Here is a 25,161-nt window from a genome sequence, read left to right on the forward strand (position 1 = left end):
CATGGGGAGAACATGCAGACTCCACACAGAAACACCAACTGGCCCAGCCGGGACTAGAACCAGCTGTCTTGATGTGAGGCGATAGTGCTAGCCATTGAGCCCCACACTTCTGAAAAAATTAAATAAATCTGGAAAATGGACAAAAAAATGAGGCAACAGCTAGATGTGTGAACAGAAAGGTGTTTCAATTATCTATTTATGATCTGATTGATCAAAATGCATCTTGACAGCAGATGTAAACAGCCTTTTTATAAAGACTAAATGTCGGCAAATGTGGCTTCTGAAGCGAAGACTTTTCAGAGATAAGTGTAAGTGATGCAATCTTATTCAAGTGATCAGGGTGAATATGAGTGTGTGCATATAGGAACAGGTGAAAATTAAAATCACACACTTTCAACATCAGCACAATGAAACCTATCAAGCATGATAAAAAAAAGTACTGTAAATGAAGTTGGTGAAAAAATATACGCAATAAGGTTAATTTCTGTTACCCACGTGAAGAAAAACTCTCCCTCGCAGATGCACGTGTAGGAAGTACAGCTTTCTGTTGCATTGGAGAAGATGCGCTAACTCCCACGGTGAGCGTGTCAGATAAATTTTCAAACTGCTGGCGTTGAAAAAACACCCTCTCAATAATTAAAACCAATTCATGTCAATTAGTTCCACATGGAATGCAAATTAAAAGAGCATAATTAATCAGAGCTCTTCGTTAAGGGGGGGAGGAGTAATTAGCAGGGTTTAATTCCGTCATTTTAATTGCATTTTTCTAATTGAAATTTCGTACACTTGTCTCACATTCGGTGATGGCATTATCTCGACGAGGTGGAGGATTGTGCTCGCAGCATGCGTGACTGTGCTATATTCATTTGGACAGGTGATGTGTGTACTTTGATGATTTCTTAATATATATTACAATCACGGCAATGTCAGAGTGACATTTACTCGAAAGCCTTTCTCAGATTGTCGTACAGTATGGATCTAATTATGCATCTAAATAAAGCGAATGATGAGTGATGACTATATGTGCACAGGCCTAAATCTGTACAATAGCAACAGCTGGTTCTTTAAGCATGGGTAATGATCAAACACCTGCATCTTAATGAGGCTAAAAGTCACCCTGATGAAGACAATGATGTGTGAGCAGTGAGGGAAAAAAATTATTTAGATTTTATTACTAAATATACTGTACTTGACCTGAAATATGATATTAGATGGTAATATGGCATGCAAATGTGCACCGTTTACATTTTAAACTACACAGTATTTAACTGTAATATTAACTGTATTTTACTGTAGGACAGTTATGTATTATTTTACTGTATTTTAAACTTGCATTGTGAACATTACTGTATATTTTACAGTACAGATGAACAATGCTTTTAATGCATAAACAGCAAATGGTGCTCTAAATTTAAATACGGTATTTGCGCTGTAATTGATTTACAGTAAGTTATTTGTGAACTGCTGCCAGTAAGTTACTGTAGATTCTACAGGAAATTATTAACAGTGTGTACTATATTATTTTTTGATAACCAGATAATTCAGTGTTACATATATGCCAATCCAAGGAAAAGCAGGGACATAAAACTATTAAAACATTTTTGTTAATTGAAATAGAGCTGTAATAGGGCAACACTAAAACTCAAACTCGCCTACTAGCTTTACCGAAGCCCTAAAATCTCAAAGTAGAAATAAATTAAATGAATAAAACTGAAATAAAAAAAATTAATGAAACATAAACAGTAATTAGAAAGCAATCATGGTAAATCCTAATGAGCACTTTGGTACTGCTATCTATATAACATGCTACATGAGTTATTACCATAGTATACTTCAAAATACAACTGTAATATTTGCATTGCTTGCACTCAAGGGTGATAATTTAGTGTATGTTCTTCAACTGACATTGATATACCATGGTATTTTATGGTACTCTAATATCTTTCCAAGAAAACCATGAAAATACTGTCCAAAAACTTTGTATTTACATATTTTACACAAAAAAACCTAAGTGCTTTGACGCTAATATGTACAGTATAATCCTGGTACTGTAAATGAGTGTTTGTACTGTACTGTATACTTAAATGTCCCCACTGCTCTGTAAAAAGCAATTGTATACTTAATGTGATTTTACTTTAAAAAGTCATTAAACCCATTAACTTAACTTAAATCTATAATTATGCAAATCGTTTGTTAACTTAATAATTATGAGGCAACAAGTTTACTCTCTTTTTTAAGGAATTACTTTTTCTTCCTGTCTGTGTTGTTTGCATCTAATGGTGGTAAAACTATAGCATTTAGTTTTATTATAGTTTGTAAATTCATTTAGCACTGTATTTTGGTCTATTTCCAAGAAAACTTTATATGACTATATTCATTTAGTTAATTTTCTGGACAAAAAGTCCAAAAAGTATTAAGTCAGATCAGTAATCAGATTTAGTACCATGGTAAATTTCACAGTTCCACTTTATTGCTTACATATAACAGTGGTAAAACCATGGTATTTAGTTTCATTATGGTTTGTAAATTAATTTAGTACTGCATGTATTGTACTTGTATGAAAAAAAATTTCCATATTCATTTTGTCCATTTTCTGGACAAAAAGCCCAAAAAAATACTACTGTATATGAAACATCAGATTTAATACCAACGTACATTTGACAGTACCTCTGTATTGATTGCATATAATGGTGGTAAAACAATGGTATTTAGCATTATTATGGTTTGTAAATTCATTTAGCACAGGTACCAGGAAAAAATGTATTTCCATATTCATTTAATCAATTTTCTTGTCAAAAAGTCTAAAAAGTGTTATATTAATTAATTTTCCTTCAGCTTAGTCCCTTATTTATCAGAGGTTGCACAGCAGAATTAAACGTCAACTATTCCAGCATATGTTTTACACAGCGGATGTCCTTCCAGCCGCAACCCAGTACTGGGAAACACCCATACACTCTCATTCACACGTACTCATACGCTATGGCCAATTGTTTTCCCAATTCAACTATAGCGCATGTCTTTGGAATGTGGGGGAAACCGGAGCACCCGCAGGAAACTCACGCTAACACTGGGAGAACAAGCAAACTAAACAGAAATGCCAACTGGCCCAGCCGGTACTTTAACCAGCGACCTTCTTGCTGTGAGGTAACAGTGCTAACAAGTATTACAGTATATGCTACATCAAATTTAGTACTACACTAAACTTGAACTGCTGATAAGCATGGTAACACTATTGTACTTTGCTGTACATTATGACACAGAAATTCATATTTATAGCATTTATTTTATTCATAAGAAAATCATAAAACTACCATAGTGCACTTATTTGTTTTATTAAATTGTACCATAAAAGCAAAGGAAGAAATCAAAGAACAATACCAGATGTTAGATCTTCATGTACACACGTACAGACAAATGTCTTTGGCAACCGGATATTTTTCATGACTTTTTGACTCCTCACCCTGTGATGCCATTGAAAGGTCAAAGGGTCTGGTCTGGACGGAAGCGACCCGGGTGGGAATGAAGACTGCAGCGTCTCTCATCCCATCAACCGTGCACACAAACTCACACAACCGCAAAGACCTGAAGCTGCAACCCCCTCGACTTTACAAACTAATTGTTTTTGGACTGGGAAACATGGGCGAGGGATGAACCTGAGAGTGAGAGATCAGTCGGAAGAGGAAAAGAGGAGGATGGGACCAAGGGGCCAGAGATGTCAAATAAATTATTCCTCCGCTGGATAATACATTTTCACCTATGCGGAAGAGTGAGAGCGAGCAAAAAGCAGAAAGATACTTTAGGTGGTCCTCTGAAAACTCAAAGCCTCTTTTGTCATGCATGAAACTAAGAAAATAGCAAATAAACACATGGACAAGATGTTTCCTTTAACCTAAAGCAGCCCTGACCGTTATTATCATCAAATAAAAACTGAACAAGGCAAGTTGTGTTTTTTAACATCAGTTAACTACATTAGCAACTGCACAAGAGCAATAATTTTACAGCCTAAAGGGACAGTTCACCCAAAACTAAATATTTTGTCATCATTTACTCTCCCTTCATGTCACAAACCAGTTTGAGCTTATATTTATGTTGAACAAATGGGAAGCTATTTTGAAAAAAGTTGGAAACCAGTAACCATTGACTTCCATAATTTTTCCTAATATACAGGGCATCAGGAAGATATTCATAGCTCTTTGGTTTTTCCACATTTTTTATGTTACAGCCTTATTCCAACGTGGATTAAATTTCCTCAAAATTCTACACACAATACCACATAATGACAATGTGAAAAAAGATTATTTTGAAATTGTTGCAAATTTATTAAAAATAAAAAACCTGGAAAAAAAATCAAATGTACATCAGTATTCACAGCCTTTGCTCAATACTGCACCTTTGGCAGCAATTACAGCCTCAAGTCTTTTTGAATATGATGCCACAAGCTTGGCACACCTGTCTTTGGCAATTTTTGCCTATTCCTCTTTGCAGTACCTCTCAAGCTCTGTCAGGTTGGATGGGAAGCAACGGTTTACAGCCATTTTCAGGTCTCTCCAGAGATGATCAATAGGATTTACTGTAGGTCTGGGCTCTGGCTGGGCCACTCAAGGACATACACCGAGTTGCTGTGAAGCCACTCTATTGATATTCTGGGAGTTTGCTTTGGGTCATTGTCCTGCTGGAAGATGAACCGTCGCCCCAGTCTGAGGTCAAGAACAATCTGAAGCAGGTTTTCATTCAGGATGTCTCTGTACATTGCTGCATTCATCTTTCCCTCTATCCTGACTAGTCTTCCAGCTCCTGCTGCTGAAAAACATTCCCAGAGCCTGATGCTTCACTGTAGGGATGGTATTAGCTTGGTGATGAGCCGTGCCTGGTTTTCTCCAAATGTTCACTCTAAAGAGTTCAATTTTAGTCTCATCAGACCAGAGAATTTTGTTTCTTATGGTCTGAGAGTCCTTAAGATGCCTTTTGGCAAATTCCAGGCGGTGAGTGGCTTCCGTCAGGCCACTCTACCATACAGGCCTGATTGGTGGATTGCTGCACAGATGGTTGTCCTTCTATAAGGGTCTCCTCTCTCCACAGAAGAATGCTTGAGCTCAGATAGAGTGACAATTGGGTTTTGATCACCTCCCTGACTAAGGCTGTTCTCCCCCGATCACTCAGCTTAGATGGCCGGCCAGGTCTAGGAAGAGTCCTGGTGGTTCCAAACATCTTCCACTTAGGAATGATGGAGGCCACTGTGCTCATTGGAACTTTCAGAGCAGAAGTTTTTCTGTAACCTTCCCCAGCCTTGTGCCTTAAGACAATCCTGTCTCAGACGTCTACAGACAATACCTTTGTCTCCATACTTGGTTTGTGCTTTGACATGCACTGTCAACCCTGGGACCTTATATAGACAGGTGTATGCCTTATCAATTGATGCCCAGTGAACTGACTTTACCACAGGTGAACTCCAAATTATCTGCTGAAACATCTTAAGAATGATCAGTGGAAACAGAATGTACCAGAGCTCAATTAAGAGCCTCACGGCAAAGGCTGCAATTAATGATGTACATGTAATTTTTCAGCTTTTTTATTTGTAATAAATTTGCAACAATTAAAAAAATCTTTTCACATTGTCTTTATGGGGAATTGTGTGTAGAATTTTGAGGAGAAAAATTAATTTAATCCTAATGAATTTAATATTATTTTGGAATAAGGCTGTCACATAAAAAAATGTGGAAAAAGTGAAGCGCTATGAATACTTTACGGATGCACAGTAGAAGTCAATCGTTATAGGTTTCCAAAATTTTTTGAAAATAGTTTATTTTGTGTTCAACAAAAAAAGAAACTCAAAGGCTTACATTCTATTTTTTTAAGCTAGTACTAACAGGAAACAATTATATTTGTAAAATCTAGCAATATTTTACAATAATCTAACATTAGAGAATCTTAGTTAATGTGTTAAATAATCAATAATCAATAAACAAATAGCAATTTTGTTACAGTGTTTATTTATCTTCGTTAATGTTTGTTGATATATTTCAACCATTCAGTGTTTGTTAGTTCAGGTAATTTAAATGTTTTTAATTAAGAAAACATTTGTAAATAACATTAAGATTTCTATGGCCTCTACTTTGATCTTATAAATAAAACATTGTCATTACAAATATGTCCAATTAATTGAAATCATCTCACTAATTACGATTATTATTACTGATATTATTTTGAGAAGTGCATTCTACATCTGAATTTTTTCTACTTTGCAGAAATAATAGGGCCTTACAAACATAAACATTTAAAGAAAATTCAACTCCTGCAACAACAGCAATTGTACAGCATGAACATTCTTCAAAATATCTTTCTTCTATCTCACTAAAGAACAAACAATGGTTTTACAAAGACATGCAGGCTTCCGAGAAAATTTTCATTTGTGGGTAAACTATTCTTTTAACTAGGGTTCTAGTTGAACACTCTTTTGACAAGGTAAATGAGCCTAATTGAATGCTTTACACCATTAAAACTGCCCTGACAGAGCAGACGCCAACCTGTGCGAGTGTGTTTCTCCTGTAATGGCTTTTCAGTGTGTATATGAATGCAAACGACCCTCTTTTAAAAGCTTCCCCTCCCCACAAAACATCCATTAAGACATTTCATTTCACAGCCAAAAACGAGAGGGACTCCAATAAGTAACATATTAGACCACTTTAGCTGCGTGGTCAACCCTGTTATGATGCAGAGAGCGGACTTCTTTGGATGTACGCACAGGTTAAAGAATCATTTATATGCATAAAAACTCAACCCCTGCCACTAAATAACGCTCTGGTTTAATTAGATTTGAAGGTCAACGTGTGCTGATTGGAAAGAGCATGTTAGATTATCATAAAAACCCTTGGAAAAGTGTCAACATATTCAGATTTGACAGACCCTTATGTTTAATTCAATTGAAAAAGTGCGCATTAGTGCAAGCAAACCTTTTAACGTTTTTTTTTTTTTTGCATGGTTTGGTCAGGTAATCTGAAAATGCACTTAATCTAAAAAAACATTGTAAATCCGATAAATTAAGTCAACTGTAAGAGCCTTATCATACACCTGGCGCAATAAGGCGCAAGACGTGTTTTGCATGATTTGTTGATATTTTCAGACCAGTCTAACCCTAACTTTTACATTTTGCGCCATGTTGTTTAAATAGCAAATACCCTATGTTGTGGAATCATGGGTGTGCCGGTCTATAAAGGAGGTGTGTTAAGGCGCATTGTTGGCGAGTTGCTATTCTGAGAAACTAAAATAGACCACACCATTGACCCTTAATACATACAGGATGTACAGCAATACACAAATATCATTACATATGAAAAAAATAATAAATTAAAATGTTACAAAAATTATTATTTACTACAAAGATATAAAAAACTGGGCGATGCGGTGGCGCAGTGAGCAGCACATTCGCCTCACAGCAATTTTTTAAAGGTAAGTGGCCGCAAACTATACATATGGGCTGAATTTAAACAAACAAATTATGTTGAACATTACTAAATTTATTTTTGTTTGTTTCAATTCAGCCCATTTAATTCAGCTGCATTTTCATTCCACTGTAGCGACCCCAGATTAATAAAGGGACTAAGCTGAAAAAAAATGAATGAATGAATTAATATTAAAAAAAACACTAGCCCTATGCCTTCTTCATGTTCGGGGGAATTTTTTAGTTTATTCATGACAATTAGCATTTTTATTTAGCACTGTTTATGCTTATTTATATTTGTTTTATTGAAACAATTTTAGATTTGTCCACCTGTCAGGTTTTGGAGACGTTTGCATCCCCATATGGGGCCTGAGAATATGATGTGTGTTTGGATATACAGTAACTGTTGTTTGACCACACTTCGTTATTATTGCTCATTTATTTGTTTGCTGAAAATTAGAACTGAATTTAGACATAGTCTTGAAACAAATCTTTGCACTTAACAAACAAAATTAAATATGTAGGCTAATGGATGTCTTCAGTGAAGTATGTACAACACCATTTCCTTATATACGAAAGTAAAGGAATAAAGTAAAGAGTAAAAGTAAAGTAAAGAGAAAGTAAAGACGCCCAATGAAGGAGGCTTGTTGTTTATCCTTGCCCTGCAGATGGTCTGTTTACCTGTTTTTTCTCTAGTGAAGCGTTCAGTTTTTCCACTAACAAAGTCACCATGTAAATAGCAAATGCGCCATGGCGTGACGCAACTAACTCTTAAAGGGAATGGGAGATGAGACTCTTATTGGTTTAATGCACGTTATGCTCAAAACACACCCATAACTCATTAAGAGAATAAGCACAACCCTGTTAAACCATGCGCTAGGGTGCAAACCATATTTTTCCATCCTTAAAATAACAAAAGTGGATTGGGACACTCCCTTAAAACTTTTGCACAATGTGCTTTAGACTTTGCACCAAGATCATTAAAATGATATCGTCAGATATTTTGAGTAGTACTAATTTAAACATTTTAAGTTCAGTTATCAAATCAGTATTTAGTTAGTTCAGGGGTTCAGTTAATAAAACAACACAGTACAAACAACTGTATAGCTACTCAAATGGTTTGGTACTGCTTCTGGCATTAGAGTTAAGTTAACACAAAAAATATAAATAATTAATTCATAAATAATTAGGTTTGATTTCTGCTTTATATAATCAGCTGATAAGTTACCTTAATTCTTTTTCGTGAAGTCAAAGTAACTTTATTTTTTACAAAATTATAATTTAAACTAATTTATTTCATTATTTACTTATTTTCACTTTTTTACAGAGTAGTCGTGTTCAAGATAAAAATATTATTTTATATTAGCGCATCACTAAAATGTAAGATCAGATGTTGCATATGTTGGTCAACTGAACAGTTAAAAAGAACAGCTTTTATTTGAAGTATAAATATTTTATAACAATATAAAAGTCTTTTCTATCGCTACTAATTGTTGAATATTACTAATAATTTGTTTTAAAAACTCTCTAAGGCTTTGAATGCTAGTGTATCTGAGTATGCTGTAAAAAGCTCAGAGCGATCTCAAACTCCCCCGCAGCTAAGGCTTAGGTAAACTTCCTGAGAGCGAGACGACTAGTAAAAGAGACTTAGGTTTAAGTCATCTATAATGCAGAGTGTATTTGAGAGAAAACAGGAAACCCTAAGAAAACTTGCCAGCTTCACGCAGAAACACCAGATGCTCAAGTAAGTAGCCATAGAAATTCCTGCTGGTTGCTGGGCCGCCGAGCCACCTATTCTGGATAAAGGTGGAAGAAGGGGGAGGAGGGGGGTTTCTTCAAGACGAAGATAGTTGTAAATTGAAAAAGAAGATATATATATATATATATATATATATATATATATATATATATATATATATATATATATATATATATATATAAGAACTTGGGATCATTTGATTAGAGGATTGTGATTCGTTAATATGAGCCAGCTGGGTTAATCATGAGCACGTAGTCCTCTTGAAATTAGTTTAAGATATTAAACTTCACAAAATATGTTCTTTTTACATAGATCTAGATAGTCTGGGTAATAAAACAACAACTTTTCCCCCATTGAACACAATATATTTAATACAAATGTTTATATGTATATATGTTTATATGTATATATATTTTGGAACCGCAGCTTTAGATGTGGAGGCTATTTTTCAGCAGGATACTATTGCCCTAAAAAAAACAAGCAAAAACAAACAAACAAACAAAAAACAAAAACAAAAGAAATACAAAACCAACGATAAAACAAAACATTTTGTCAGTTTTAAAACCTTAACTTTTCCAAACCATGGTAAACATTGAAACTGGTTGTCGTCCCATGCCTAATCTGTAGCTTTTATAATTGCTTGAATGAATCAATCATATCTAGTTCCCCTTTTTACACTACATCTTTTGCACACAGTATAGTTGACACAAAAACTTTTGAAATGATTTGCTATGTAAATGTGTGGGAAAAAAATGGAGAAAACAGTTTCAGTGTCAGTGTGTGTTTTCAGGGTGTTCAGGGGGTCAGAAGGTGTTTGAAGGGTGACAGCTTGTGCTTTGATCATTAGAGGAAGAGGAAGGGACGATTCTTCATGGATTACATGATCAAACGCAGTCAAATGCACACACAAACAACAAAAATGTACTTACACAGAGAGAGAGAGCGAGCGAGCGACCGGAGATTTGCGAGTTCCACTCGACTGATAGTCTGACAGCTCTGACTAATCAATCACTCTCTCTTTTCCTCCATTCACTGAATAAACGAAGAGAAAAAAAGAAACATGAGTGTAGCTTTCCCTCATTTACACTGAATACATTTTCACTTATTACTTTAAGCACGTTTTATTGCAAGCACTAAAATATGAAAAAAATACAGAAACATTTAATATATGATTTAAAATTATTATGGGTTAATTTTAACATTTGCTTTTTATTCTTAATTGTAATGTTTAAAGGGTTTCAGTATAAACAGTGTTTAATTATTTTAGCCATGTGGCCTTCAAACTGGGGTCCATATTGCAAAAAATGCTTTTCTTACTTTGATTTTTGTCTCATTTCTAATCCAGATAATTAAAAATCAAGCAGCATTTTCTAGACAAGCAGAAAATATTGTCTTGTTTTAAGAAATAATATGCCAAATTAAGTGAGTTTTTTCCTAAAACCAGCAAAATAATTTGCCATGAGGCAAGCAAAATAATCTTATGCCAAAATGAAAAACAAGATTTCTTTGCTTACCCCATTGGGAGATTATTTTGCATGTTTTAAGTAAAAACCTACAGTGGCTAAGAGAACGTAACGTGAATTACAAAAAACACCAGCAAAATAAGAAAAGATCTTCATCCCTTTAAAAGCACACATACTGCAAATCTTTACAACACATACACATTTAAAAAAAAAAATGCTGTATTTTCTCACAACACAAACAATTTACAAAAACGCGCTGCATTTACTCACCACGCAAACAATTTACCAAAATGTGCTGCATTTTCTCACAACGCAATCAATTTCCGAAAGCGTGTTGCAGTTTCTTACAACGCAAACAATTTACGAAAACACGCTGCATTTTTCACAACGTAAACAATTTACAAAAACACGCTGCATTTTTTCACAAAGCAAACAATTTACGAAAACACGCTGCATTTTTTCACAACACAAACAATTTACGAAAACACGCTGCATTTTTTCACAAAGCAAACAATTTACGAAAACACGCTGCATTTTTCACAACGTAAACTATTTACAAAAACACGCTGCATTTTTTCACAAAGCAAACAATTTACGAAAACACGCTGCATTTTTCACAACGTAAACTATTTACAAAAACACGCTGCATTTTTTCACAAAGCAAACAATTTACGAAAACACGCTGCATTTTTTCACAAAGCAAACAATTTACGAAAACACGCTGCATTTTTTTCACAACACAAACAATCTACAAAAACACGCTGCATTTTTCACAACGAAAACAATTTACAAAATAACACTGCATTTTTTCACAACACAATCAATTTACAAAAATACACTGCATTTTTTCACAAAGCAAATAATTTACAAAAACAAGCTGCATTTTTTCAATTTACGAAAACACGCAGAATTTTTTACAAAACGAAAACAATTTATGAAAACACAGAGAATTTCTTTACAACACAAACTATTTACGAAACTATACTGCATTTTCTCACAACGTAAATAATTTACAAAAATGCGCTGCGTTTTCTTGCAACACAATTTACAAAAACGCACTGCATTTTCTTGCAAGACAATTTACAAAATCGCGCTGCATTGTTGTGTTGTGAGAAAATGCATATTGTTTTCGTAAAAGGTAATTAGAAACAAGATAAATATTGAAGAACAGCTTTTTGCTGCAGCGCATTGATTTCAAATTAATAAAATCAAAAAAAAAAGGGTCTAAGGTTAAGTTCAGCTAAATACTTTGCTGAAATAATTTTTTTTATATGTGGCTCAAAAATATGTGACTTAAAAAACAAAACATGACATTAACACATACACATACAAGTAACATATAAAACACAAGTATGTTACGTAAATTTATTGCTATTCTTGGAAATCTGTACATATAATGTTAGAATTTTTTCTTTTTCTCGGAATTCTAATTTAACATCTCATAATACAGATTTTCTAGTATTCTGAGTGAATAAACTTTGAGTTCGCTTATCAGTCTTTACTTTTTTTCCAAGCAAGTCAGAACTGTGAGATAAAAAGTTACAATTCCCTTTTTTTATGAAGTCACAAACTTCACAGAAAAATCTTCCATAATCAGATTCATTAGTGTAACCTGCTTATGTGGTTATAAATATGTCACAGTGTAAGTGCTTGTGTGTTTCTCACTAAATTCTTCAGTGTGTTTTTCTCATTGTGGGCTGTAAACTCTCTCCACAGGATTCTAACAACACCTTCTCGCGCCACTCAAACACACACACACACACTTTCTCTCCTTGTTCTCTTGAAACCTGTGGTAATTGACCCGAGTCATTTTTATCATGAACTCCACTCCTGTCTGGTAAAACCATTGATTTAGCAAATGAGGTCAAATCTGGTTCAAACACAACTGTTGTTTACTTAAGACACTGCTGTGTTTGTCCACAAGTGTCTACTGGCTTGTCACTGGACATAATTTATAAATCTGTAGGTTTGACAGCTTTAATACTAACAATTACTAAGTGAAAATGTGTGGCTGACTGACAACTTAAGGGGTTATTTGTACACAACAGGACCTCTAAAATGACGTCCAGTAAAGCAATTACATGAATCCATCCTTTTAAATGATATTTCAGGCGTGAATAAAAACTGCTAAAAAATGAAATAAATGAACATAGCAAGTCATCAGAGTACAAACAGGAATCAGAGTAAAATTCAATATATATTAATAACTTTTTTAACACTCTGTCCATAGATTTTACCCTGAAAAAAAAAATTATTCATTGGATTAACTAGTTTAATAAATCTACATACATTTTTTTAAACAATCTAAATATTAAAAACTTTTTGAAGGATTTAAGATGTTGATTACAACTAAAATGCATCACCAACATCTTGTGAAAGGGATATGATATAGTTATGATATATACAGGGCTCGAAATTGCGACCATTTTGGTCGCATATGCGCCCGAAAATTTATCTATGCGACCTCATAATATATTTTGGCGCATTAGTGCGACTGCAGATAATGGTTGTAGTGCGACCTGTTTTGATTTTTTGTAAAAACGTGCTGAATTGGTCTTCCCTGCCGCTATATTGGTTCATATTAGCTGTCAATCACTCAAGACTTTCCGCTGTCAGATGACAGGGAAGGAGCTTTTATGACCACGGGAAATACAAACGGTTGAAGAGTGAAAACTTAAAGCACACAGGTTGGCAAACCCCACCTAAAGTTGAGGCGCAGATGAAAGCCATCATGACACGTCACGTGGTGAATAATGATCCGCCAGCTGTGATCAATCGAGTACGCGCTTCTTGGAGAAGGTGGCAGAATCTCGATGCGTTGCATTCACTGCGTGTTCAGCGCAAATGTCCGCTAAAAGTCAAATCAAATACTGTATCATCGCCAAAGAAGCTCGCCTTTACTAAGTTTACACTGAAACTGCGGCTCATAACAAAGACCGGTATTGCGCCGATCGTTAGCGCAAGAGTCCTGCTCTGCCTGCTCATAAATTGGGTCAGCTGACTCGCCAGCTTTCCACTAACTCAGAAAAATGAAAATCAGCTCAGACTGAACCTTTAAATTGACAAACTGAAACCAAAACTTTTAAAGAGTGATAGAAGTGAGACTTTACTTACTTTCTTTTGTCTATTCTTTTTTTGAGTTGTATATTATTATTTTTTTTTATTTACTGATGACTGCTTTGCAGCTTTCATCATTGAATTGAATTATTTATTATAATCTTTTGTTTGTTTTGTAGCAGAAATAATATTTACATGCATATTAATTGACATGCTTATAAAACAGCTGTACAAAAAAAAACATTTCTTACTGCAATGCTTCATTTTTGTTTGATGCAAACTATACTATACTATACTATTATTTTTCATAAAGTAACAGACTTTTTACAGCAGATAACCTACATTCATGCACATTCAAGGCAGTATCATAATGAGAAATGGAAATCATTACTATTATTGTCATTTTTTATCATCATTAATATTCTATGGCCTAATTATTAGACATTCATTTTGTAATTATTGCACACAAATATCAATGTCTTCGCAGCATTAGTTAGATAGTTGTTTCTGGTTTTTGTCAGTCTTCTTAATGTTGTTTTAAAATACAATAAATCCCTTTAAAAACTATTTGCAGAGGTGCTCATTCATTTTTGGTGGGTGCTCCTAAATTTTTTCTGGTGCTCCTAAAATTTTTTTGGTGCTCCTAAATATTTGAAGTTGGGAGCACCGGTGCTACCAAGTAAAAAAGTTAATTTCGAGCCCTGTATATAGTTATGTTATTTATAGTTTTATTATATAGTTTTTAAAAAAATGTTATATTGTTGCAGTTATAAACAAATAAACTGAAATTTATGTTGTTGCAGTGGTCAATTTTTATCTTTTGGATAATTTGAAGTTTGTTGCAGTCATGATAACTGTTGGTAAATAAATTATTAAAACACTGTTTTACGACTGGGCAGCCAGGCACGGTGGTGCAGTGGGTAGCACAATCACCTCACAGCAAGAAGGTCGCTGGTTTGAGCCCTGGCTGGGTCATTTGGCAATTCTGTATGGAGTTTGCATGTTCTCTCTGTGCTTGCCTTGGTTTCCTCCGGGTGCTCCGGTTTCCCCCACAAGTCCAAAGACATGTGGTATAGGTGAATTGAGTAAGGTAAATTATCCGTAGTGTCTGTGTGTGAATGAGTGTGTATGGATGGTGATTGGTTGCAGCTGAAGGGTATCCTCATAAAACATATGCTGGATAAATTGGAGGTTCATTCTGCTGTGGTGACCCCAGATAAATAAAGGGACTAAGCCAGAAAAAAAATGAATAAATGACGACAAATTATTTAAATTGTAGCACTGTTGAAAATTTATAATTTTATGGATTTGACATAACTTTCCACAATATTTATTTCATATTAAATATTATAAGCTCAAGAAAATGCAGAAAACTACTGTAAGATTACAGCAAAAAAATAAAAATAAAATAATTTCTGTAGTTTAACGTCCGTTATTTTACTGTGTTTTCCGGCACCCTAGCTGCCAGAAAAAAATAAATAAATAAAATAAAGTGTTTTTTTTTACTGTGTAAATTTTTTAAAGGTAAGTGGCTGCAAACCATTCATAAGGGCTGAATTTAAACAAACAACTTAAGTTGAACATTACTAAATTTAATTTGTTTGTTAAAATTCAGTCCATAGTTTGCAGATGTTAAATAAAATTGAGTAAATCCATGAATAAATTTTTTCAGACCTCATTGCCACTTTAGGATTTAACTGGTAATATTAACAATTTAACTTACTAAATACTGATTGTACATAGGCCTGTCACGATATCTAGTTTTTGTTGTACAATATATTGCACCAAAATACATTGTGATAAACGATATGATTGTCATTTTAAGACCATTTTATGCCACTCAATATATAATGCCAGAATGGTAAAATAATATCACAATACAAGTACACTATTCCAAAGAACACATCATGTTTTATTTTTATGAGTATTTAATTTATTTAATTAAAGTCATTTTAACGATTTAATGATTAGACATGGAGTCAGAATGTAAAAAGGCATATCCTAAATAAATAATAATAAATGTTAACAAAAAAGTCTATTCTGGTTCAGTTGGCATTTCTGTGTGAAGTTTGCATGTTCTCCCCGTGTTGGTGTGGGTTTCCTCTGGTCTCCATTTGCCTTTGCTTTTTCTTCATGAACTCAACGAGCAGACAAAAAAACAAGTACAGTACATAAAAGATTTAACCACAAGCCACAAATTAATTACTTAATTAAGTAATCAAATAAGTTTTTATTGCTTGCATTCAATTAGCACATATAAGTTCATTTACAATGTCTCATGTTAAAAACCTAAATTTAAATTCTTGCTCTGTATGTCAATCAGTGTCATATAAAGTTTGGGCGATGAATCAAAAATAAGAGATGCAGTTCAAAAAAGTCAGATCACCACAAAAATACTGTAAAAATTAAAAGATTTTATGCAAGGAAAATATCACTGAATACATCAGCGAAAAGACTGCATATTTAGTGAAACACAGAGGTTATGCAAAGGTTGAAATGTTTCCACCCAGTTAATTGTAGTTCTCCAACTAATTATTATTTACGCAACAGTGGAAGTATTTACACGGAGTTAAGTGGTGCTTTTCTAACAGCTGTGCTACGTGCTGTTATATTGTAGCTTCTTGACATGTAAATATAAACAATAAAATGATAGAGGAGGTGTTTATAACAGATTTATCTATTGACTCAATAAATATAAATGCACCACATTAGCAGTGTGATCTATAAATAATGCAATTTGCGAGGTGTAAGAATAACTTAATTAGAAGGAAGATAAATACGATTGAAATAGGGATTAGTCAAACCTAAATAAACTCTTTTCTGAAATGGGTTTAGAAGCAGTAGACAATGACACTGTAATTTCCTCCAGCCTCCCTCTTTATTCAGTCTCTCTAACCATGTTAAAGTGGTGATTAGGTGTTAACTAATCTCCCCTGGCCGGGGTGTGACCTGCTCCTCCCCCTCTTTCTCTCTCAGAAAGCAAAAGAGGGGAAAAAAACAGTAAGAAAAGAGAGTATCCGAGTACAAAAATTCTGTGTTTTTATTCTTTTTCTTTAACTTATCAAATAATACATAATCTCCCTCACAGAAAGCAAAACAGGAAAGAAAATGGTACAAAAAAAAATCTATATTTGAGTACACAAATTCTGTGTTTTTATTCTTTAATTCATCAAATAATGAATACATTTTTATTGAAATAACTTTGATTGTCTGATTTATTTGAGATTTAATGTACCAACTGAAAAATCTAAATGTGTATTTAAATGTAAAGCCCATTATAAATTCTGGGCATAAAGTTGCAATAGGAAATGTGATCATGGACTCTTGGTGCACTAAAAATGTATTGTTTTTGCTTTATGCAAATCAAAAAAAAAAAAAAAAAAAGGTTAATTACAAATAATTAACTTAAAAACATAATTTTATGCTAAATATTTTTATTTTATGTCACTTTATGGTGACAAACGACTTCTCACATAGTGTTTTTCTGCAACAACTTACAGTATATTATGTTTGCTTGTTAATTAGTTAATTAATGCTATTAATTAGGATACTTAAATGCAGATAAAACCTTATAATTCACAAATGTTGAAGTGCAATGGACATACATGTCAGTCAAGTGCATGTTTACATAGAAAAAAAACATGCGAAACCCCCTTTAGACCCTTCTAGTAAAATGGTAGGAAAATGTTGTTTCTCTGCAACTTTTTCAAAGAAATCAATACGCTCTTTATTTCTTAATGGAACTGCATCAGTTCCAAATAATGCTTTTTATTGGAACTCTTTTGTTCCTGATATTGATTAAAAAAATATGGCTCATCCCAAATAGCCACCTAATTACAAATAAGGTAAAAGAAGTTTAATTTATAATTATTTATTGTACATATTCAGTGAATACTCTCTTAGTAAAATACAAAAAAGATATTTCCCTTTTTGTAATTGAGAATGTTGATAAAGACTTTTTCTTACCATGGGAAAATGTTTTGTTTGGTTTTGATAATTAAAAAATAGAACCTTTCCATAAAAATGCACAAAAAATATATTTCCTTAATCTTCTCATCTTATTAACAAAATGCTGTATACATAAATGTAACTTTACTAACCAAAAACCTTTTTTTATATTTCGCTTACTGAAAGGCAGTATTACTTCTAACTCTTTTACAAAAAAAGGCTTTAAAAACAACTGTAATTTGTAAATTATATAATTTTTTTTTTTTTTTTTTTTTATAATGTACTGTGATTGCATATTCTCTTTTCACATAATAATAATAATAATAAAAAAGTGAAAAAGCAGAGCAGAGGAAACTTGATGATGTATAATGTTTTTCTAAGACTCTTTATAATTTGATTTTTTCACTGTTGTTACAAAAAATGTCTTGGCTTTTGAAGTAGACCACTAAAAATGAGTGTCTACAATTTTTCTGTACCATTTTTAAATCCATATTTGGCTTTGCATTTCAAGCTTCCTTTTTTCCAAAGATATTTAACCACTAATTTGCTTTTCATTTACACCATACTGATCACTTAATGAATGTGTGGAGATCTTTGATCTTTTAAACTCTCTACTGCTGTCAAAATTAAAGGTATATAGTTATTTCCAATATTTAATAACAAACACTATACTGTAGTCTGTGATTAGGTGTACAGCATTACTTTTAATCTACTCATCCAAAAATGACCAAGTTCTGTAAAGTTCTGTATTCCACAGCACTTCTAATTCTGTTTTTATGTCTGGATTCCACAATTCCATTATAACTAAGCATATAAATTACTTTACTTAAGCGGTTAAATCTCTCAAATAAAACTTAAACCTGTCAAATGACAACAAACTATTTTTAATTTTGCTACTGTAAATTACCCAGCTCTAGCAGAGAGAGAGAGATAAAAATAACATTAATTTAAAGAAATTGTATGAGTCTAATAAATGGATCAGTTGTGCTTCTATAACTCAAGACATAAATGAGGTTGGCTTCCTGGGGACCGCTGGAGATCAGGTGTATTTAACCCTCTGTGCCTCCCTTCCTCACTTGCTCTCCTTTCCTTACATGCTCTCATTAGAAATGTCAGACTCTTAAGCAATCGCCTCAAAGCAACAACGCAGAGATACGATGACTTTACCATTTTTACATTTTTATAAACAAACGCTAATCTTACAGCTATTATATCGGTTATGGCAAACAGTACAATCTAACTCCACCCTCATTTTTTTCCTGCCGTCCTTCAGCCCATCCCCCTTTAGAAACCTCTGCTGAATCCCGTCCTCTTTCTTTCTTTCATTCGTTCATTCGTTCTGTCCTCCCCCTCGCCTCCACCACTTCCCCTTCATTTCAGTAAAATAGATTTTTCAATTATGCGTAGAGTGGAGGGAAACGTCTCACATCTCAGGGCTTGACCCCATTTGGGTGCCGAGTTTTTCTTGGGCAAATTGACACACTTAACTCCTACTCTTACCATAATCGGCCCAGATGAAGGCCTCTCGTCATAAAAGCAGACGTCTCACGCTCGGGCAATCAATGAGCCAACAAATACAGTAATTGAACATGGACACATTACAGCCTCTGGTGTTTAAATGCAGTTTGTGGTACTTTACTGTAGATTTACCGCAAATCACTTCTTAATTTGATTTCTACTGGGTTTCTTACACTGGGTAAGGAATGATAATCTCTCATATGCGCTAATATGAAATGCTACATGAATTAGTTATACAATTTATGAATGAAGTTATGTCTTTGTATTAAAAAAAGTGAGGCTGCTAGGGTGTTCTGGCTAAGTTGATTTGCGGTTGCATGCAGCTGAAAAGGTTTAACTGCATTATTAATATTAAAAGAAAAACTAAAATTAAACTAAAATAAATAGTTTTATTCCTGAATTAGCTAAAATAAAATAGAAGTGGCCAAAAATTGAGCCAACAAATACAGTAATTGAACATGGACACATTACGGCCGCTGGTGTTTAAATGCAGTTTGCGGTACTTTACTGTAGATTTACGGCGGATCACTTGTTAAGCTGCCTTTCCACTGCACAGGACAAATGAGGGACAGACCAGAAGTCATTCATTTCCAATGTAGAGTAGTCCAGGAGTTGCATGGAGTTATGTTCATCTCAGTATGGTGAAAATTCGGATCAGATTTGAGCTGTGAATATGTTGAATTATTTGAACTAGACTGTATGCGACCGGCCGACCGGATGTGATGCATTCCAGTGTTGTCCAAGCAGGTCCGTGTGTGCGAGATGAGAAATAGTATTTTTTGTTTTTGTATCTGTAAAAAGTCTATATTAAAAAAAAACATTTTTATTAATAAACGAGTAATAAAAAATATTTTTGTTTACGTTGTCTCCATATTTACTCCAAAAGTTTTAGCGGTCTATGATTTTCTAATATTCATTCATTTATTCAACCATGGTGAGCGCACGGAGAATAAAGGCTCTTAATAGCTTTCGCACTCCTTTATTTGCACAACAAAACTGAAAATTCTGTGCGACAAGATAAATGCGAAAGTGCGAAAATTCTGCCACAAGCGAGCGTATTCCGTCAGTCATGTTCGAATGTCTTGTGCAGTGGAAAGGCGGCTTTAAATTGATTTCTAGGTTTCTTTTACTGGATAAGGAATGATAATCTTTCATATGCACTAATATGAAATGCTGCATGAATTTGTTATACAATTTAAGTATGAAGTCTTGTCCTTATATATAAAAAAACGTGAGGTTGCTAGGGTGTACTGGCTGGGTTAATTTGCGGTTGTAAGATGTAGTTTAACTGCATTATTAACATTAAAAGGAAAACTGAGATTAAAGAAACACATTATTTTTTATTTCTGAATTAGCTAAAATAAAACATAAACGGCCAAAAATTGAGCCAATAAATACAGTAATTGAAGATGGACACATTACAGCCGCTGGTGTTTCAATGCAGTTCACGATACTTTGCTATTTACCGCAAATCACTTCTTAATTTCATTTCTACTGGGTTTCTTACACTGGGTAAGGAATGATAATCTCTCATATGTGCTAATATGGAATGCTTCATGAATTAGTTATACAATTTATGTATGAAGTCTTGTCTGTAAAGAAATACAACAAAATATAGCCAAAAAACCTAATATCAAAACAACTGGTTAAACTTTAAAGAAAAGGACGAAAATTAAACTCATCATTTAATCCTCTCAAAGAAAATGTATCAAGATGAAAAATTCAAAAGGCTTCATGTTGTAACAGCAACTTATTAAGATCTCCCCCCACCCGACGTGGACACTTAACAACTTCAATCCCAAATTAGTTTTTTTTTGCCTGTATTTTGTTGTATTTTTTTTTTGGGGGGGGGGGGTGCATTATTATTATTATTATTATTTATTGTATACATTACTTGTTTTGTATCAGCCTATTTCATTTAATAAATTGGGATTTTTGGAGCTTTGGTGTTGCTTTCTTTTTGAATATATATTTTTTTACTTTTTGCTGTTTGGCTGAGCACCTATTTAAAGTGATCTGCATGCTTTAGTGCATTTTTCTTTTAATAAGCTAAAAGAAAATCCAAATGGCCAAAAATTGATTTCAGTTTAGAGTATGCCAAATGTTGCAAAGCTTACAGCCAAACTGCCAGTAATTACCATGAATATATTGCTAGATATCAAAAATATTACTTTTTTTTTTTTTTTTAAAGAGCTCTGTACATTTTAAATCTCTTCCCCCTCAAACTAGGGCTGCATGATAATGGAAAAAATCCGATATTGTGATATTTTATTTTTTTTGTGATAAATAATGCGACATGATTACAGTTTCACAAAAAGTTTTCTGGTGGGTCTAACAGTATTGATTCATTAATTTTCTTGTCGGCTTAGTCCCTTTACTAATCCGGGGTCGCCACAGCAGAATGAACCGCCAACTTATCCAGCAAGTTTTTTACGCAGCGGATGCCCTTCCAGCCGCAACCCATCTCTGGGAAACATCCACACATTCATACACACACTCATACACTACGGACAATTTAGCCTACCCAATTCACCTGTACCGCATGTCTTTGGACAGTGGGAGAAACCGGAGCACCCAGAGGAAACCCACGCGAAGGCATAGAGAACATGCAAACTCCACACAGAAACGCCAACCGAACCAGCGACCTTCTTGCTGTGAGGCGACAGCACTACCTACTGTGCCACTGCCTCGCCCCTCTAACAGTATTTAGATCACAATGCAAAACATGCTTTTCTTACTTTGTTTTGTCTCGTTTCTAGGCCAAATATCTAAAAATTCTTAGATCAACAATATTGTTTGTTTTGAACTTCAGAAGAAATAGGTTAAAATGAAGAGTTTTTCCTTAAAACAGTCATTGGTGTAAGTAAAATAATCTCATTTTCATTCTGAATTGTACATATTTGGAATAGAAACTATAAAAATTCTAAGTGAGAAAACCTTTTTTTTTTGTATAAATAATATAGATTCTGTGTAAATACAGTAATTAAATACATTTCTGTTGCTTTTAGTCAGCTGTAGTTCAGACTCAACATATACAAATCTTGTGATGTGACTGTTGTGAATACACACAATATAGATGCTGAAACTATATATCGTGCAGCCCTACTTCAAACGCTGTTTAATTATGTTTAAAAAACCTTTTATTGGTGTATTTCATAGTGTTTGATTAATTATTACACATTGATAAAGACCAGTTAGCACATTAACGTAAGTGGACATTTGGTGAACATTAAAATAATTAATAAAATAATTAATACTAGATCAATTGGTCAAGTGGCTGTAATAAAACAAAAAAAACCCACACATGATCAATGTTTACTAAGGCAGATACAAACCTATAGTCTGCATATCAGTTTCAGTTTCTGCTCTGCTCATATGTGTGTGCGTGGGTGTGTGTGAGGGCTAAAGGGGAATTGATTGCCTCCGGGCCTGTTTAACATGCTCTAACAGAGAGCAGCGTAACAGCCTCAGATGAACAGGACTCAGATGAACACATAAACTCACACACAAAGGCTGAACAGGCCAACGGTCAGACGCTCTTCACCCTGAGCGGAGCAGCTTGAGTCGGGCCGGATAGTAATTATGGGGGAGTCACGGTTCATGCGCTCCACACCCCTGCCATTGTCTGCATGTGTGTGTGAGTGTATTGAGAGAGTGTGTGTGGAGGGTAACATGCTGGAAGACCGTGCTGACAGCAGCATCTGGACACCAGTGGGTGTTGAAAACGCTCTCGCTCGTGCACACAGACACACACAGAGAGACACATACACAAAAACACGAGCCTGACGAGAAGAGCGGTTCATGCCATCTTGTGGTCAGCAAACTCAATGCGTTTGTATAGCACAAATATGTGTTAGCATGTCAAAGAAAGTGTTACAGATGCTTTTTCCAAATGATCATTATTATATAGACCGAATAACTGATTACAAATCCTTTTAAAACCGTGTAATTTCTACACTATCATGTGAGATCATTCACAGGTTATTACAGTATATATTAAATTACTAATGATTTTGTAAAATGTATATGTTTCTACACCACATTATTCTTAATATATATGATTAAATATTCATTACCCTTTTGCAATAATGTTATAAAACATATATATTTCTACACAACATTTGTTTTTAATAAAACATGAATACAATATTATATATATATATATATATATATATATATATATATATATATATATATATATATATATATATATATATATATATTTTTTTTTTAACAAATAAAATGCATGTATTTCTATTATGTAACCATCTGTATATTCCAGATAAAATGTTGAATATCCTTTTTTTGGTCATTACTTTATACATCTCTACGTTGTATATGTATTTACATGCTGAATAAAATAATATTAATCAATTTTTAGATCATTTATTAAAATAGCACACTTTTTTTGTTTCTACTGTCTTGCACGATATTGGAAAAATCAATATCAAAATCATTGAAATTTTTTGTTATTATAAATAATGAAATAAAAAAATATTTACACATCATATTGTAAATATACTGTATATATTGTAAATAATTGATAATACCAGTACATTTTATTTAAAGACATTTGATTTATTACATATAATTTAACAACATGTTACAGATCTACAGTACAACTCATTACTTTTATATACTGGGTTAAATATCAAATATTAAGTCAAAACAATAAAGTTAGTAACATAAAACATTTTTATATCCCGTCTTAATTTACTGGATAAAATATTACATTTGCTTTTCAAAATAACTTCCTAAAATCTACACATTTCTATACCACAACTAAATACATTCTATTAAAAAATAATGTCTCCACATCACAATACATTAATATTTTGTATAACTAATCATTTCCATAAATTGTTAAATACTTTGTTAATTAACAAGTTAAATGGTTTTCTATGCTCTCAGAAATAGAGGTATATGGCGTAATACTTTTTCTAAATGTACACATTTATAGCTAAATGGCAGGGCTTCTAGATTATGGAGAAAAAAAATCACAATTATTTAAAACAATTATGAGTGCGCCACATGAACAAAATGTTTTTGATGAATTTATTTAATGACTCGCAGTAAGAATCACTAAAGGATTAAATTTTTTTTACTAATATTATTATTATTAATAATAATAATAATATTAATAATAATAAGGATGGCTGGCAGCAGCAAATTAACCCACTGTCACTTTAAAGGTCCTGTGAAAATTAAGATTTTTTTAGGATGTTAGTTTCAGTCTGTTAGTTTTCAGGATATCTATTAGTAGTGTGCTCCAAAACAAAATTTGCGTTTCGAAAACAGGGCGACACAGTGGTGCAGTAGGTAGTGCTGTCGCCTCACAGCAAGAAGGTCGTTAATTCGAGCCTCGGCTGGGTCAGTTGGCATTTCTGTGTGGAGTTTGCATGTTCTCCCACCTGGTTTTCTCCAGGTGCTCCGGTTTCCACCACAGTTCAAAGACGTGGTACAGGTCAATCGGGTAGGTTAAAATTGACCATATGTACGAGTGGTTGAATGAGTATGTGTTTCCCAGTGATGGGTTGCAGCTGGAAGGGCATCCGCTGAGTAAAACATATGCTGAATAAGTTGGTGGTTCATTAATAAAGGGACTAAGCCAAAAAGAAAATGAATGAATGAATGTATTTTTTGACATAACAAAAGAATAAAGGAGTGTTTATGTGAACAAGTGCCGCATATTGACACATTTTTGCTCGTGTATATATATATATATATATATATATATATATATATATATATATATATATATATATATATATATATTTGTGCACAGCTTGAGCTAAAAGATAACTTTATATGTCTGTGTTCTGACAAATGCAGATTCCTGGAAAATGGCTGGAATATGTAATGTATGAATATAATTGTTTTATCTTCATTATTGTTTTTTTGTAATTGTTAGAGGCCAAAATAAAAAAAACTAAATTATTCATTCATTAATTTCCCTTCGACTTAGTCCCTGATTACGA

The 25,161-nt window shown here is 33.5% G+C and overlaps 1 protein-coding gene and 1 long non-coding RNA gene across 24 annotated transcripts in view; both read right to left on the reverse strand.

Annotated features, from left to right (window-relative positions):
- The window catches only part of ubn1 (ubinuclein 1), a 192,149-nt gene that overhangs the window by 109,756 nt on the left and 57,232 nt on the right, over positions 1-25,161 (reverse strand). For both annotated transcript variants that reach the window (NM_001446735.1, NM_001446736.1), the window contains exon 2: positions 10,127-10,229. The gene's annotated coding sequence lies outside the window, so the exon portion shown is untranslated. The remainder of the gene's footprint in view (positions 1-10,126; positions 10,230-25,161) is intronic.
- The window catches only part of LOC147846685 (uncharacterized), a 165,456-nt gene that overhangs the window by 82,817 nt on the left and 57,478 nt on the right, over positions 1-25,161 (reverse strand). For all 22 annotated transcript variants that reach the window (XR_015476212.1, XR_015476221.1, XR_015476210.1 and 19 more), the window contains one exon: positions 10,127-10,229. This is a non-coding gene — a long non-coding RNA (uncharacterized LOC147846685). The remainder of the gene's footprint in view (positions 1-10,126; positions 10,230-25,161) is intronic.

Source organism: Danio rerio, chromosome 1, assembly GCF_052040795.2.
Source record: "Danio rerio strain M-AB ecotype USA chromosome 1, GRCz13ab, whole genome shotgun sequence".
NCBI classification, from domain to species: domain Eukaryota; kingdom Metazoa; phylum Chordata; class Actinopteri; order Cypriniformes; family Danionidae; genus Danio; species Danio rerio.